Source organism: Leopardus geoffroyi, chromosome B3 (assembly GCF_018350155.1).
Source record: "Leopardus geoffroyi isolate Oge1 chromosome B3, O.geoffroyi_Oge1_pat1.0, whole genome shotgun sequence".
In the NCBI taxonomy this organism is placed as follows: Eukaryota; Metazoa; Chordata; class Mammalia; order Carnivora; family Felidae; genus Leopardus; species Leopardus geoffroyi.
In genome coordinates, this window is record NC_059337.1 from 143,282,734 (window position 1) to 143,300,012 (window position 17,279).

Below are 17,279 nucleotides of genomic sequence, written 5' to 3' on the forward strand. Positions count from 1 at the left end.
AGAGAACAAGGGAATAGTCAAAATTCTTTGCTTGGTTTTGTGGTCTTTTAAAAAAGGTTTTCATTGCATGATTAGACGTGTGATATAAAGTCAATGCTCACAACCGTAGTCAGATAGTAAATTTGAGGCTTATGTGAAGCATTATATTAATTAGTCTATAAAGGAAACATTTTGGTTAATTAGTGAAAGATATCGTCAGTAGGAAATGATTCTAAAGGCAAAAGTTAGAGATATTTAAGGATCTTGTTTCAAGTTTTTGTGGTCTCTAAGTGTTCATTTTCTTGTTATTAGTTAACAAGATATATAATAAAAGATATATAAAAAAAGATATATAATTTGATGAATTAATCAATAAAAACATGTCGACAGCGATGATGAGGACCAAGCATGAGGCAGTGATGATGCCTGCTCATGTATGAGCCTTGAACTCTGGGGCCAACGTGAAAATTAATTAGTCTGTTTTTCCTTTTGGAATTCCTTCGGTGAAGCAATGTCTGGAATGTACAAAGATCATATTCTCATATAGTTATTTTGTGGGCATAGATTTGTTGTTAGTAACGGAATAATGGCGGGACTATTGAAAAGCAACTATGTAAGGACCAAGAAGAGGGTGAAGCCTTGTCTACCTATTAAAGTTTGTGGTGAGGCAGGAGATGTTAGTAGTCACCACTGAAAACAGCGATGCCCGTTAAGAGATACATAGACAAAGGTCCCACCTCTTTGAGGCCACATATACTCTGATAAGGAAGAGTGAATTTTATTCTTTTTGGTAGTGAAATTGAGTGTTTCCTTGTGTAAGATAAGAATATACACATAATGAAAAAAACAAATGCTGAATATATGAAATGTGGAGCGCAAGGATCAATGGCAGTTAGGTCTCAATTTTTTCTGTCACTTGCTCTGCTTTCTGGTCCTCAGAATGGATATCCCCGAGCTGATTCAAGCATCTTCCGTGGCCATGATCTCTTGGTTGCCTCTAACGTGAGTAATAGTTAAAATTCTTTTCTCATTTCCCGGTGTCTTTGTAAAGGTAATTCACTTTATTGTTAAGATGTGTGAAAGACAATTTAAAACGGCAGCCGTATCTCAGTGATAAATATGGAATCTATGAAACATTGATTAATCCATGTGTAGAAAACTGAGGGTAATCAATAAAAGAGATACATTGATGTGGGTTAGGGGATACAGAGCCTCTCCTATCGTATTGGTTATCATAGCATTTAGAAACTACTAATGAGGTCGTGTTTTGATCAATCAATAAACAGAAATGGATGAAGAAAAAGAGGGACAACATTGGATCGATGATGACCACTGGTGGCGTATGAGCCTTATGCGATGAATACCTGTCTGGAGGAACTCTGAGGTCCAACACAAGAGATGTGGTCCTTCTCTTCATGCATTTTCATTGTTTGCATTGGATGATCGAAATGCAATTACAATTACAATTGGATGATCGAAACATCAATATGGAAATACATATTTCAAAAAGCTGAATTGTAGAAGGCTTGTTCAATTTAAAAAATATGTGGGAGGCAAGAAATACTATTAATATATTTTGAAACACTGAGGTCCAAAGAGAAATAAATGGTACATGAATGTAAGCTCTTTGGAGAACAAATTATAACAATGTTTATGTTCTGGGTCAGTGGGAAGTTCAAAGTAGTTCGTTTTCTTAAGAGGAAAATGAAATAGACTCCAAATAATGATTGCCTAAATGCCTGCCTAAATGAAAGATGTAAATTAAGGGTAAATGGAAGAATGTCTCATTTTTCATCATCTGCTCTGCTCCGTACTCCTCAGAATGGATGCACTCAAGCTGATCGTAACATTCCTCCAAGGTCGTGAGCCCTCAGGTTGCATCTATGTTGTTGGAGCGTGGAGACCACGTGAGTAATAGAGTTCTTGTCTTGGGTTTGAGTGGCTCATTTAAGGTTATTTACTGTATTCTTCAAAATATCCAAAAGTGTTATTGAAAAATTTATCAAAGAAGATAAAATATGCCAATGTTTTATATACATATACACACACACACACACACACATATGTGTGTGTGTGTGTATATATATATATATATAAATAAATAAAACATTAGGTTATATATATGTATATTAGTCTCTGTAGAATACACACACACACACACACACACACACACACACACACATATTTCCACAGAGACTAATCTGTTTTACTAGCTGACCTTAGTGTTACATTTATAGATTGGTCAACATAACGCTTCATATCAACCTAGTGTTTATATATATATATATAAAACCTAATGTTTTATATCTATATATAAGATTACATTGACTAATGCATAAATTTAATTTAGGATTATTAATGAAACAGGCATATTGATGTGAAAATGACTCTAGATACATATTTGGGATATCAATGCCTTCTTCGGGTTTTGTGAATCACAATTTTAAAATTATAGTGAGTGAATTCATTAGTCAATAAACAATGGAGAAATAAAGAAAGAAGAGGGGAGGTACAGTGTTGGATCCCTGGTGACTACTGGTGGCGCATGAGTCCTACATGGTGAATGCGTGTCTGCAACTCTGAAGGTCCAGCAGAAAGAGGATTTGCTTCATTGCCCCTGTTGGAAATGATCCTGTAGACAGGTGTCAGGAATGTACAAGGATCTTGGTTTTGTTTTCATGTTCATGCGTTTTTGTTTCTATTTTTGTAATTGGATCAATGAAATAATAAATATGAAAGTAAATCTAAATGGGGTGAAATATTGTCCAATTATAAAAAATAGGGGTTTAGGCAAGAAATGCTATTGATTTTATAGACAAATGGTTTCTATAGAAGGAGGCCGAGGTCAATACAAATCATTACAAAGATCCTACTTCGGAATTGATTTCATAGATGTAGGTATGTTATTAATGGAATAATGATAGAAGTATTAAGTAAGTATAAATAAAAATTAAAGAAAAATAGGGTGAAACCTTGCCTAACTGGACATATGTGGTGAGGTAAAAAATATTAATAAACCCGCAAACATTGATGCCCATGAAGAATAAGTACATCATGGTGTATCACCTCTTTGTTTAAGAATCCTACAGGCATTGATTTGTAAGAGTCAGTTGTGTTGTTCTGGGTCAGTCTTAAGGTTAAGTTTTCATTATGTTGGGATAGATATATGATACATAATAAAATATAGATCTTATATATAAAACAATAAAATACATTGTCAGTCTCAAGGTTAAGTTTTCATTATGTTAGGACAGATATATAATATAGGATATAGGATATATGGTACATAATAAAATATAGATCTTATATATAAAACAATGAAATGTATTGTCAGTCTCAAGGTTAAGTTTTTCATTACGTTAGGACAGATATATAATATATGATATATAATATATAATAAAATATAGATCTTATACATAAAAATAAAATGTATTTAGTTTTTATAAATATATACACAAAACACAAATACACATAAAACACAAAATATGTAGAAATATATTTTATTTTTTCATATATTTTATTTTATGTATTTATATATTTATATTACACTTTATATATGTAACATATATAACTATATTGAAAATATTTTTAACCATATTTGAAAATATTTAACAATTTATGCATTCTATATATTTATATAGTTATGTGCGTTATTATTTATATACATCTTAGTATATATTTATGTATACTATAGAAAATTTTATTTACATTTAAAATATATATTTTATTCATTTACTTATTTATTTTTAAATGTTGATTTTTGAGAGAGAGAGCACACTTGTGTGGATGCGCGTGTGCGTGTGGGCACACACGCGCGCGCGCACACACACACACACACACACACACAAGCGGAGGAAGGGCAGGAGAGGGAGACACAGAATCCAAAGCAGGCTCCAAGCTCTGAGCTGTCAGCACAGAGCCCGACATGGCGCTTGAACTCACGAACTGTGAGATCATGACCTGAGCTGAAGTTGGATGCTTAACCAATGGAGCCACCCAGGAGCCCCTAAAATATATATTTTATATATAATGATAAAAATTAAATATCTAAATCCTGAGTCTAGGAAATTAATAGCAAGTATCAATGGCAGTTCAATCTCAAGTTTTTTCATCACTTGCTCTGCTCTGTTCTCAGAATGGGTGCATTTGGGCTAATTTCATATCTTCATGGGCACAAGCTCTGTGGTTGCCTCTGTATAGTTGGGGGATGCAGAGTCATGTGAGTTACAGTTGAAGTTCTTTTCTTGGTTATGTGGGTTTTTTTTCAAAGGTAATTCACTGTCCTGTTTAAAAGGACAAAATATAATTAAAGAAGGCAGTGTATTTCAGTGATAAGTATGGGCTATATGAAAATTATATTAATTAACCCACCTGTGGAAAACTGAGGATAATTAATGAAAGAGATGCACTGATATGGGAATAATCTATGTACAGATTAGGAAGATAATAATTCTCTTTGGGGTTTGGTGAATCACAGTGTTTAGAAATTGTTAGTAGTGAATGAATAATTTAATCATTAGACAAATAGAAATGATTGAAGGCAAAGAGGGAGAATATTGGATCGATGACGACCACTGGTGGCATATGAGTCGTTCATGATAAATGCGTGTCTGGAACTCTGAGGTCCAACAGAAGAAATTTAGTCCATTCCCGTATTTTGAAGGGGTCCTCTAGACACATGTCAGGAATATACAAGGATCTCATTTTTGGTCTTATAGTTCATGCATTTTCATGCTATTATTATAATTGGATAAATGAGAGAATCTATAAATAAATCTATCAATTAATATGAATGGAGTGATGCATTGTCCAATTATAAAAATATGTGATTATGCAAGAAATACTATTAATGCACTGTGAAAACCCTGGGGCTCATTTGAAGTAAATGGTACATGACCTTTCCCGGAATGACTAATGATGCCATAGATAGTAGAAGTCATAGACAATGTTCAGATTCTGGGTCAGTGGTAAAATCACACTTGTTTGTTTTCTGAAGAGAAAAAAGTATTTATACCAAATTAATGCTGGCCTAAGTGCTTTACTAAATGAAAAGTGAAAAGCAACAATCACTTGAGAGAATGTCTCACACGTTTTTATCATCTGCCCTGCCCTGTACTCCTCAGAACAGACACATTGCGCCAGATTTAAGGATTCTTCCCTGATCACGAGCTCTATCTAGGGTTGCAGCTCTGTTACAGGAGTCTGGAGACCAACGTGAGTCACCATCAAAGTTCTTATCTTTGTTCCTCGGTTTTGTTTGAGGATATTCACTGTATTGGTAAAAGGTATGAAATATAATCCAAGCATGTGAACTGTATCCTAGTAACGATTACGGGATTAGTATGAAGTATTACTTTGATTAATACATACGTGAGAAGCTGATGATAGTTAATGACAGAGATCTTTTGTTGTGAGAATGATTCCAGTCACATAAGAGGGATAGCAAGGCCTTGTTTTTAATACTACAGTTTCAAAATTATAATTAGTGAATTACTGAATTAATCAATAAACAATATAGACCTAAATGGAGAGACAGTGGTGCTCCTTGGATCAGTGATGATAACTGCCAGGGTAGGAGTCATGCGTGATGAAGGATGTGTGTGTGGAACCCCGAGGTCCAACAGAAAAGAAATGTGAGTTTTTTCCATGCAAAGAGTTCCTCACTTTATCGTTATCTGCTCTGATCTGTACTCCTCAGAATGGACCCACTTGAGCCGATGTAAGCCTCTTCCGAGGCATGCGGTCTCCAGTTGCATCTATGTTGTTAGGAACATTGGAGACCAGGGTGAGTAATGTCAATGCTTGAGCTTAGGTGGTTCCTTTAAGGGTATTCCCTGTGTTATTCCAAATATTAAATACAGTCAAAGAAGGCAAAATACACCAGTGTTAAATACCAGATTGATACGGCACATTAAGTTGATGAATCCATTAATGTAAATCTTGAGGTCAGCTTTTGAAACAAAGAGTTAGTCCCTGGAAAAGTTTGGAGAGATAAAGGCTGTTAAGGGATCTTGTATTTATGTGTTTTTAATTCTGTCTATTTATGAATTTTGTGAAGCCATAAGCAAATGTTTATGAGAATAACAAGAAAGAGGCCTGATCATGAACAGTGATGGTGAATGGTGGCGGATGAGCCACACATTCATTGGACAATGAATACTACGTGTCTGGATTCCAAGGTCCAGTATAATACGTAGTGTATTCTGTTTATTTAATCCTATAGACAGATGTTAGGTTTATGTCCAATACAGGAACTTGGCTGATAGCCTTTGATTTATTATTGTTAATGGACAAATTGTAGGACTATGAAAGAAATACAAATAATAAATAAGAGAGGGTGAAGCATTGTTCAACTATGAACATATATGTGGGCAGGCATGAGATATTATCAACACAATTGAAAACACTGAAACTCATTAAGGAATAGATGGATTAGGAGTGTCGCCTGTTTGACCAAGGATCATGTTAACACAGGTAGTTAAGAGTCAGTTTTTTGTTGTGGATCTATTTCAAGTTTGCTGCTGTTTATTTTGTTAAGACGAAAGTATTTACACAAGGAATCATTATAAATTCCTAAGTGAGTGGGTAAAAAAATGTGGAAATATAGGATCAATGGGAATAAAAATGTAACTTTTTTTTTTTAAATCAGTTATGCTTTGTTCTTCTCAGAACGGACACACTTGACCTGATTCAAGTAGCACGACCCGGTGGCAGAGGGACCGATGTGCGTAAGAGTCGGAGTTCTTGTCTGGCTTTCAGTGAGTTTTTTTTTTTTTTTGCAGGGTGTTCACTGTGTTTTTGAAAAGTTCCATATTGAATAAAGATGGTCAGCTGTAGCCCTGCGTATAAACGTTGAAATGATATGAAATGTAAAAACATAGGATATTTAAAGAAAGCGATATATAGACATGGAAAAATTTCTATGTACAGAATAGGGAGTTCAGGGCTGTCTTTGGTGATAACTGGGTTTCAAAATAATTAGTGAATTAATGAATTAGCCAATAAACACTGTAGAAATGAACGAATAGGGACAACACTGGATCAATGATGACCACTGATGGCATATGAGTTATCCATGATGAATATGTGTCTGGAACTCTGAGGTCCAACGCAGATGGATTCTGGTCCATTGCCCCTGTTTCGAGTGATCCTATAGACACATGTCAGGAATACACAAGCAACTTCTTTTGGCCTTTACATTCATGCACTTCTATTTTTATAATTAGTTCAATTAAATCATCAATAAGCATATATATGAATAAAATGAAGGTAGTGGAACTTTGTCCAATTAATAAAATGTGTGGCTTGGCAAGAAATGCTATTACTACATATTGAAAACAAAGATCTATTACGAAAGGTACATACACATCTATTTTGTGACAATTATATATTTGTAAGTAATAGTTTCCTGTCAGGGGCAAGATCAATATTGTTCATTCACTTCAGAAAAAATATAAAACATACATTATCCCAAATCACTACCTGCCTACATGACTGAATGAAAGATGGACACAGAGATGAATGAACACAAGGTCTCCATCTTTTATCATCATCTGCTTTGTCTTGTCCACCTTAGAATGGTCCCACTCGGCTGATTTAGACATTCCTCCATAGTCACGAGCCCTATGGATGCATCTGTGTGTGAAGAGCACAGAACAAAACGTGAGTAATCGTCAGAATTCTTTTCTTGGTTTTGTGGTTTAAAAAAAAATGTCTTCGCATTATTAAAAAGTGTGAAATATGATCAGTAATTTCCAAACATGTTAAAAAGAAAAATGATATTAATAGGAAGCAGTATATTAATTCGGAAATTTTGAGGGCATTGAGGAAATATATGTCTGCGTGAAGCAATTCTATACACAGGTATTAGAGATATTCAAGGGTCTAGTTTCAAATTTTTGACCTCCTAGGTACTCATTATTATTATTATTATTATTATTATTATTATTTTAATGTTTAGTTTATTTTTGAGAGAGAGAGAGAGAGCACGAGCAGGGGAGGGGCAGAGAGAGAGGGAGACACAGAATCCGAAGCAGGCTCCAGGCTGTGAGCCGTTGGCAAAGAGCCTGATGTGGGGCTCAAACCCACGAGCCGTGAGATCATGACCTGAGCTGAAGTCGGAGGCTCAACGACTGACCCACCCAGGCGCCCCCTTATTTTATTATTAATAGTGAATTGAATTAATAAAAACACGTAGACATGATTGAAGATAATCAGGGATATACCTGGATAAATGATAACAGGTGGAGGCATAGGAGTCTTGGATGATGAACCCTCCACGTCTGGAACTCTGAGGTCCAGCACAGAAGAAATCTAGTCCTTTCTCCCCATTTGAAGTGATCCTCTAGAGAGATGTCAGGCATATGCGAGGATCATGTTCCTGGCCTTTGTGTACATGAATATTTAAAAGTATTATTATAGGGGCGCCTGGGTGGCTCGGTCGGTTAAGTGTCCGACTTCGGCTCAGGTCATGATCTCACGGTCCGTGAGTTCGAGCCCCGCGTCGGGCTCTGTGCTGACAGCTCAGGGCCTGGAGCCTGTTTCCGATTCTGTGTCTCCCTCTCTCTCTGCCCCTCCCCTGTTCATGCTCTGTCTCTCTCTCTGTCTCAAAAATAAATAAATGTTAAAAAAAAAATTAAAAAAAAATTAAAGTATTATTATAAAAAATAAATGGTGGAAATATAGAGACCAAACTGGTGGTTGCCAGAGGGGAGGGGACTAAGGGAAGGGGTTGAGGGTAAAGGGGAGAGGGAGGTACAGGTTTCCAGTTATGGAATGAATAAGTCCCAGGAGGTACAGTGTAGGGAACACAGGCAATATACACAGTATTGTAATAGCATTGGATGGTGACTGGTGGTATCTCCCATTGTGGTGAGCACAGTGTTACATATATAGAGTTGTAGAGAGTTATCGAATCACTATGTTGTATACCTGAAACTAAAGTAACATTGCGTGTCAACTGTACTTCAGTAGAAAAAAAAAATCGATAGGAGGATAAATAAAAATGTAAATGAGCAAATATAAAGAGGGTTGAATACGATTTGCGGTTAAGATATATAATAAGGAAATATAATTGGAATGGAAAATAAAATGATCAAATCTGTATATGTCTTGAGCGAGAATGACAAGACAGTGTTAATAGAGTCAGTTAGAACTTTGAGATTGAATTTATTAAGAGAAAAATAAATATTACCACAAATTAATACATGCCCAAGTGACTATGCCAACAAATAGTGGAACCTATGAATCAATGGAGAGAAAGTCTCGACATTTGAATCTGCTTGGACTGGATGCTGGAAGCGATTTCAGCATCTGCAGTCATCAAAATAGTCATGGTGCCTCTGTGTAAGGAAAGAGACCAAAGTGAGTAATGGCCAACGTTGTCATCTTGGATTTAGTCATTTGTTCAAGGGTATTTATGGTATTATTGACAATTATTCAATTAATTTAAAAGTTTATGATGACCTATGATAAATATGATATAAAACATTATGTTGATTTATAACGTACAGGAACGAGGTCTATTAATAAAAGAAGTATAGTCTGTGGGAAATGATTCCATAAACTGATGTTAGGGATATTCGAGAATCTGTTCTTGTGTTTTGATGACATGTCTTATTTTTATTATCATAAACAAATTCATAATTTAATTGATACAAATGTAGACATGAACAAAGAAGAATAGACTCAGGCAGGGATCAGTGAGGATGGCTGGAGGCATAGGCGTCAAGGATGATGAAAATATGTGTCTGGAACCCTGAGGTCTCATGTGGGACATAATCACTCTCCTTCTTCTGCTGAAATTGGCTCTAGGAAGAGATGTCAGGAATACACAAAGATTGTATTCTTGTACTGATTTCATAGACTTAGATTCGTTATTATTAATGGAATTAATATTATTAATGGAATTAATTCGTTATTATTAATGGAATAATGATAGAACTATTAAAGAAATGTAAGTGGAGAAAGTAAAGCCCGGTCCAGTTCTGAATATATGTGGTGAGACAAAAGGTATCATTAATAATTTTAAAACCATTGATAATCATTACGAAATTAATGGACCACATGGCTAAAGATCATATAGACACTGATGAGGAAGAGTGAAGTTTGTTTTTCTGGGTCAATATTTAGATTGAGTTTTTCCTTTGTAAAGATAAAAATACACATTAAGAAGAAGTAATAAATACCTAATTAATAAAACTCAGAAAGCAAGGATCAGTGGTGATTAGGTCTCTTTTTTTTTTTTTTTTTTTTTTACCATTACTCCGTTCTGTATTCCTCAGAACGATGCACTTGAGCTGAGTTAGCATCTTCCATGGTCAAGAGCTCTATGGTTGCCTCTCTATAATAGGACAGAAATTAATGTGAGTAACGGTTGAGGTTATTTTCTTGGTTTCAGTATTCTACTTTAAGGTTATTTGTATAAAGGTGCAAAGAATTTTTAAAGAACGCAAGTATACAATTGCGTAAGTATGGGATACAGTTACAGTAATAAATATGGGATATAGTTAACATTATTTTGATTGATGTATATAAGAAAAACAGGTAATAATGAGAAATATGGATGTGAGGATAGTTCTATATATAGACTACGGACACAAAGACTCTCCTTGGGTTTTTATGAATGATAGCATTTAAAATTGTTAGTAGTGAAATAATTCTATAATCAATAAACCCATAGAAATGAATGAAGAAAATAAGGGACAATATTGGATCGATGATGACCAGTGATGGCGTATGAGTCACATGTGATGAATACGTGTCTGGAACTCTGAGGTCCCGTATGAAAGAAGTCTAGTTCAGTACCTCTGTTTGAATCGACCCTTCAAACTGGACATCAGGAATGTGCAAAGAAAAATCTCATCATTATGATTTGGAATTGACAGCAAATGGACCATTTTGTCAAGTGTGTTTTGTCTCTGATGCAAAGGTGGTAATAGACCATTGTAAGTTACAGTCAGTTGTTGTGTGCGTCACCTTCACATCTGACATTTGATTTATTAAGAAGAAATATATTAACATAGTAAATACCTGAACGACTACATAAATGAATGGTATAATCTATGAATCAATGGATAAATATCTTGATTTTTTGTCATCTGCTCTGCTCTTTGCTCTCAGAATGGACACCCTTGAGCTGATTTAAGGATTAACCCACAGTCATCATGTTTATGTTGGCATCTCCCTGTTAGGAGCACGGAGATCAATGTGAGTAAGAGTCAAAATTCTTCTCTTGGTTTAAGCGGTACAGAGAAGGCCAACCATGCCAGTGTGCAGTATTGGATTGATACGAAACATTAAAATGATCAATCCCTAAAGAAACAAACACTAAGTTCAGTTAATCAAAAGGATTTAGTTTATTTATATATGATATTATTGATAAATGTTAGGGATATTGAAGGATCTTCTTTTTTGGTGTGATGTAGGCATATTTCTTTATTAATGAATTAGTCAATAAAGAAGCGCAGATGAGAGTGGACAGAAAGACAGCCAATCATGGACCAGTGATGATGACTGCTGGTGTATGACTCATGGATGATGAATAATGAGTGTGGAACACTGAGGGCCAACCCGAAAGGAACCTAGTCTATTCCCCATATTTCCAGTCATACTATAGGCAGAGGTCTAGAGGCAGGACTATAATCTTTTTCTTGGTCTTTGTGTTCATGAATTATAAAACTATAACTACGAAAGAATCAATGGCAGAATAAATTAGCAAATGTATAAATGAATAAAGGTGAAGAGCATGAAGCATTGTTCATTACTAAAATATATAGTCAGGGAAATGAATATTAATATTCACCGGAATGGATAATAAATGGGCCAAGTGTATTACATATTTGAGTAATTGTGACATGGATGGTGATAGGTAGTAGTCGGCATCACCTTGAGTCAGTTGTGAGTTTGAGGTTTGTTGTATTGAGAGGAAAATAAATATTACCACAAATTAATAAACGCTTAAATGACTAAGGACATGAAAGATGAAAATTGTGGGTCGGTGGGGACAGTGTCTCATTTTGTAAAAATCATTGTGTCTTCTTGGTACTCTTCAGAATGGACGCACTGATCTGATTTTAGCTTCTGCCGTGCTTACAATTGTGTTGTCTCTGTCAGGAGAGAGAACAAAGTGAGTAATAGTCAAAGATCTTAGCTTGGTTTTAATCATTTGTTTAAGAGTGTTTCCGGCATTGTCAAAAAGCATTAAACATCATAAAAAAGTTATCCAAGGCACAATAATAGATTTAATAGGAAACATTCTTACTGATGAATCAAAGAAATGGAAAAAATATGGTGTATATGGGAAAGGATTCTATAGAACAGCATTAAGGATATTCAAGGATCTCGTGCCCATGTTTTCTTGAATAATGTCTCTGAATTAATGATTTAATTGAGGACAAATGTAAAACAAATGAAGAGAGTGAGGATCTAGAATGGACCAGTAATGATGACTGGTGGTGTACCTAGTCTGTTTCCTGTTTGAAATGATCCATTGGACAGATGTCAAGAATATACAGATACCAGGTTCTTATTTTAGATTCACAAATTTCGATTTACTATTACTAATGAATCAATGATAGAACCATTAAACAAATATAAATATATAAGTAAAGAAGAGGATGAAGTGATTTTCCATTATACACATATGTAATGAGGCAAAAAATATTATTAATAAAAATTGAAAACACCGATGTTCATAAAGAAATAAATGGACTAAGAACGTTGTCTCTCATTTAAGATCATGTTGGGGCGCCTGCGTGGCTCAGTCGGTTGAGTAACCGACTTCCGTTCCAGTCGTGATCTCACGGTTTGTGAGTTCGAGCCCCGTGTCGGGCCCTGTGCTGACAGCTCAGAGCCTGGAGCCTGCTTCGGATTCTGTATCTCCCTCTTTCTCTGCCCCTCCCCCACTCATGCTTTGTCTCTCTCTGTCTCGGAAATAAATAAACATAAAAAATAATCTAAAAAAAAAGATCATGTAGACACTGTTTAGTAGGAGTCAGTTTTCTTGTTCTCGATCATATCCAAGGTAGAGATGATTCCTCTTGTTAAAAGAAAAAACATATTTATGAAAAGTTAATAAATGTATCAATGAGATACATTTATGTATCTCATTACATTTATGTATTCTGAAATGCAGAACTCAAGGGTCAGTAGAGATAAGATCTGTTTTGTTTTTTGTTCTTTTGTTGTTAACTAATCACCTGTTCTGCTCTGTACTCCTTAGAATGGACACACCTGAGCTGATTTAACATCTTTCATGGTCACGAGCTCTATGGTTGCATATGTGTGTTAGGAGCATGGAGACCAGTGTGAGTAATAGTCAAAGTTTCTTGGTTTGGGTGGTTTGTTTAAGAGTAGTCACCATATTATTAAGAAAACTGTATAGTAGACTGTAGAGTAGTCATAAGTGTGATATTGAGGTGGTGCCTTATATTGATTATTGCACGTACATAAAACTGAGGTTAATTACTGAAAGAGATTGATGTAAGAATGATTTTCTATACAGAGTTGGGACGTAAAAACTCTTCTTGGGTTTTTGTGAATCGGAATGATTAGAAACTATTATTAGTGAAGTAGTGACTAGTGAATAAATAGAAATAAATGAAGAAACAGAGGGGCAATAACGGATCGATGATGACCACTGGTGGCGTATGAGTCATATGTGATGAATACGTGTCTGGAACTCTGAGGTCCAATAGAAGAGAAATCTAGTCCATTCCTTTTGTTGAAAAGGATTCTACACGCAGATGTCAGGAATACACAAAGATTTTTTTTTTTGGCGGGGGGGGGGGGTCTCTGTGCTCATGGTTTTTCATTCCATTATTTTAATTGGATAAGTGAGTTGAAAGAAAAAAAGAGAGAAAGAAAGAAAGAAGTAAAGAAAGATAAATGAAGTGAAGCAGTGTCTAATTATAAAAATACGTGATCAAACAAGAAATGCTTATTAATATATCTTGAAAACCCTGGAGTCCAATGAGAAATGAGGTGCCTATGACTGTTACCTCTTGGGTTAGGGATAATATAGACAGTATAAGTTATAGACAATGTTTATGTTCTGGGTCTGTGGCGAGCTCAAAAGTGGTTTCTTAAGAGAAAATGAAAGAAATACACTTTGAATTAAATGACCGTCTGAACTAAAGATGAAAAGCAAGCATCAATGGAGAGAAGGTATAATTTTTGTATCACCTGTTCTGATCTGTACTCCTCAGAATGGACTCGCTTGAACTGATGTAAGCATCTTCCATGGTCCTGAGCTCCTGCTTGCATCTATTTATTAGGAGCATAGAGACCAGTGTGAGTAATAAAGTTCTTGTCTTGGTTTGGGTTTTTTGTTTGTTTGTTTGTTTGTTTGTTTAAGAGTGTTCACTGTGTAACAAAGTTGGAAATAAAATCAGATAAGGCCACCTGTAGCCTAGTGATAAACCCAGGATAGATGGGAAGCATTATATCGATGGATGCGTATATGAAAAACTGAAGATATTAATGAAAGACATATACTGATATATGAGAATGATTCTGTATACAGATTAAGGATACTAGAGCTCTTTCTCAGTGTTTTGTGAGTCATGGTGTTTAAAAGTACAATTAGTGAGTTAATGAGTTAATCAATAATTATTGTAGAAATGAAAGAAGAGGACGTGGGCTAATCTTGGATCAATGATGACGACCAGTGGCATATGAGTCATATACCATGAATATTACGTGTCTGGAACTCTGAGGTCCAACACTAAAGAAATATGGTCCATTTTCTCTTTTTGAAATAATTCTATAAACAGATGTCAGGAGTATGCAAGGATTTTGTCTTGATCTTTGTGTTCATGCATTTTCAAACTATTATTATAACTGGACCAAAAGAAAACACATAAAAAATGTATACAGATGAATAAGGTTAAGCATTATCCAGTTATAAAAAATGTATGGTAAGGCAAGAAATATTGTTGATATATATTCAAAACACTGATATTCACTAGGAAATAAATGGCATAAGGGTGTTACATTTTAAGGATGGTACGGGTGGTGTTACTGATAGTCAGTGTTCTGTGTCAGTGACAAGACTGATATTGTTTACTTAAGTGAAGGTGAAATGTTATCCCAAATGACTGCCCAAATGATTGGCTAAATAAAAATTCAAGAACCAATGCAGATAACGTCTCAACCTATTTTATTACCGCCCCTGCTCTGCACTCCTTAGAATGAATACCCTCAAGCTGATGTAAGCATCTTCCACGGCCATGAACTCCATAGTTACATCTCTGCATTAAGAGCATGGAGATCAATGTAAGTCATAGTCAAGGTTGTTGTCTTGGTTTCAGTCTTTTTTTTTTAAAGCATTCAGGCATTCACTGTATCATTTTAAAAATACGAAGTATAATTTTGGAAGATTAACCATGACCCCGTTATAAATAGGGGATTGATATGAAGCATTGTTTTGGTTAATCCTTATATGCAACACTGAAATAAACCAATGAAAGAGATGTATTTCCGTGAGTAATGATTCTATAGACAGATATTTAAGGATCGTACTGTCATATTTTATGACTTCAGGTATTTATTATTATTAGTGGCTTGATGAATTAATAAAATGCATGTAGACACAAATTACAATGAGGGCCAAGTCTGGATCAATGATGACTACTGGTGGCGGTATGAGTCATGGATGATGACTATTCCATGTCTGGAACTCTGAGGTCCAACACTAATACAACAGAAATCTAGTTTATACTATTCTATACTATGTGAGAGATACGTAAGAATCTTTTGCTTCTAATTTTATGGCTCATGGATTATGATTATATCAATATAAAAGAATCAATGGAGGGCTCAATCAAGATGTTTAAATGATTAACCATGAAAGACTGAGGCGTATTCCAAAGTATGAGAAGACGTAGTAAGGAAAGCAATACTATTAATATAGTCTGGAATTGATAATAAAGAGACAAGTAAGCAAAAACACCGTAAATGAGTAAATATGAAATGCCTGAGGGAATGAAAGCAGAATACAAAGGACCAATGGATAGAAGATCTCAAACTTGATTTTCTACTTGCTCTTATACTCCTCAGAATGGGCACGGCCATCCCAATTTTGGCATTCTGTCATGGCCCCGAACTCAGTGGTGTCTTTGGAGAACGGAGACCCTTGTGTGTGAGTAACAGTCGAACTTTTTGTCTTGGTTTGGGCAATTTTTAAGAGTGGTCAATGCATTTTTAAGAAGTAGGAAATAGAATCAAAGGCCAAACATGACCCAGTAATAAACATGGGACTGGTACAAAACATTATGTTGAGATGTCCATATGTGAAACACAGAGACCGATTTCAGAAACAGATCTAACGTCTGTGGGAAATGATTCCATAGATAGCTATTAGGGATATTGAGGCTCTTATTCTGGGTTTTTTGGATTCATGTATATTTCTTCATGAGTAAGTAGTGAATTAATGAATAAGTCAATAGACAAAATATAAGGGAATAGAAGGAATAAGTCAATAGACAAAATATAAAGGTTCACAAGCTTGGGCCATTGATGGTGCCTGGTGGTGTACGAGTCAAGGATGACAAATGATACATGTCTGGACCCCTGTATGGAAGGTGTTGAATCAATACATTGTACACCTGAAACTAAGATTACACTGTATGTTAATTAATCGGAATTGAAATAAAAACTTAAAAAATAAAATAGTTCATATTCATTTCCCCCTTTTTTTCCATCTACTTTCTACTTTACGGAATGGATACACTTAAGCCGATAATCATTCTGTAATGATCAGGACCTTGATGGTTCAATGTGAGTAATACTCCAAATTCTTGTTTTTGTCTATACAAACAGCGGGGGTTGTCTGTATAGGGTATTCAGAGTTGTCTGCGTGATTGAAAAGTATGGAATATAACTTGTGGGGATGAGCCCTGGGTGTTATATGTAGGGGATGATCGCTGGAATTTACTCCTGAAATCATTATTGCCCTATCCGCTAACTAACATGGATGTAAATAAATAAATAAATAAATAAATAAATAAATAGTATGGAATATAATCAAAGAAAGCCACATGAGGACAGCGATGAGATTGTGTCACAAACCAAGGTTCATGATATATCTGATTTAGCACAACACATCCTTTTAAAAAAGGAGTTCTAATCTTTTAGCTCTGAAGGTATGGGACCCAGAGTAAACTGCCTGCCACTCCTAGTTCCTTTTCTTTTTTTAGTTTACTTATTTATTTTGAGAGAGAGAGAGAGTGAGAGAGAGAGAGAGAGTCAGAGAGACAGAATCCCAAACAGGCTCTGCACTGACAGGACATGGGGTTTGA

At 35.2% G+C, this 17,279-nt stretch overlaps 1 long non-coding RNA gene and 12 other non-coding genes across 24 annotated transcripts in view; all 13 read left to right on the top strand.

The window, feature by feature from the left end:
- LOC123584326 overlaps positions 1 to 17,245 on the top strand; it is a 28,843-nt gene extending 11,598 nt beyond the window's left edge. For 3 of the 12 annotated variants that reach the window (XR_006705335.1, XR_006705338.1, XR_006705342.1), the window contains 9 exons: positions 919 to 981; positions 1,801 to 1,886; positions 5,103 to 6,737; positions 10,263 to 10,343; positions 11,101 to 12,106; positions 13,202 to 13,286; positions 14,187 to 14,271; positions 15,170 to 15,255; positions 16,039 to 17,245. This is a non-coding gene — a long non-coding RNA (uncharacterized LOC123584326). The remainder of the gene's footprint in view (positions 1 to 918; positions 982 to 1,800; positions 1,887 to 5,102; positions 6,738 to 10,262; positions 10,344 to 11,100; positions 12,107 to 13,201; positions 13,287 to 14,186; positions 14,272 to 15,169; positions 15,256 to 16,038) is intronic. The other 9 variants (XR_006705341.1, XR_006705340.1, XR_006705339.1 and 6 more) reach the window with 9 other exon arrangements.
- On the top strand, positions 1,295 to 1,369 carry LOC123584663. The gene has a single exon (XR_006705614.1). It is a non-coding gene; the product is annotated as a small nucleolar RNA SNORD113/SNORD114 family (small nucleolar RNA).
- On the top strand, positions 2,498 to 2,570 carry LOC123584671. Its single transcript, XR_006705621.1, has one exon. It is a non-coding gene; the product is annotated as a small nucleolar RNA SNORD113/SNORD114 family (small nucleolar RNA).
- LOC123584659 lies at positions 4,537 to 4,608 on the top strand. The gene has a single exon (XR_006705610.1). It is a non-coding gene; the product is annotated as a small nucleolar RNA SNORD113/SNORD114 family (small nucleolar RNA).
- Positions 5,526 to 5,600, top strand: LOC123584682. The gene has a single exon (XR_006705631.1). It is a non-coding gene; the product is annotated as a small nucleolar RNA SNORD113/SNORD114 family (small nucleolar RNA).
- LOC123584640 lies at positions 7,017 to 7,088 on the top strand. Its single transcript, XR_006705594.1, has one exon. It is a non-coding gene; the product is annotated as a small nucleolar RNA SNORD113/SNORD114 family (small nucleolar RNA).
- Positions 8,206 to 8,280, top strand: LOC123584664. Its single transcript, XR_006705615.1, has one exon. It is a non-coding gene; the product is annotated as a small nucleolar RNA SNORD113/SNORD114 family (small nucleolar RNA).
- LOC123584686 lies at positions 9,674 to 9,747 on the top strand. The gene has a single exon (XR_006705635.1). It is a non-coding gene; the product is annotated as a small nucleolar RNA SNORD113/SNORD114 family (small nucleolar RNA).
- On the top strand, positions 10,690 to 10,761 carry LOC123584660. Its single transcript, XR_006705611.1, has one exon. It is a non-coding gene; the product is annotated as a small nucleolar RNA SNORD113/SNORD114 family (small nucleolar RNA).
- On the top strand, positions 11,477 to 11,549 carry LOC123584669. The gene has a single exon (XR_006705619.1). It is a non-coding gene; the product is annotated as a small nucleolar RNA SNORD113/SNORD114 family (small nucleolar RNA).
- Positions 13,602 to 13,673, top strand: LOC123584648. Its single transcript, XR_006705601.1, has one exon. It is a non-coding gene; the product is annotated as a small nucleolar RNA SNORD113/SNORD114 family (small nucleolar RNA).
- LOC123584647 lies at positions 14,628 to 14,702 on the top strand. Its single transcript, XR_006705600.1, has one exon. It is a non-coding gene; the product is annotated as a small nucleolar RNA SNORD113/SNORD114 family (small nucleolar RNA).
- LOC123584643 lies at positions 15,596 to 15,671 on the top strand. Its single transcript, XR_006705597.1, has one exon. It is a non-coding gene; the product is annotated as a small nucleolar RNA SNORD113/SNORD114 family (small nucleolar RNA).
- Positions 17,246 to 17,279: the final 34 nt, after the last annotated feature.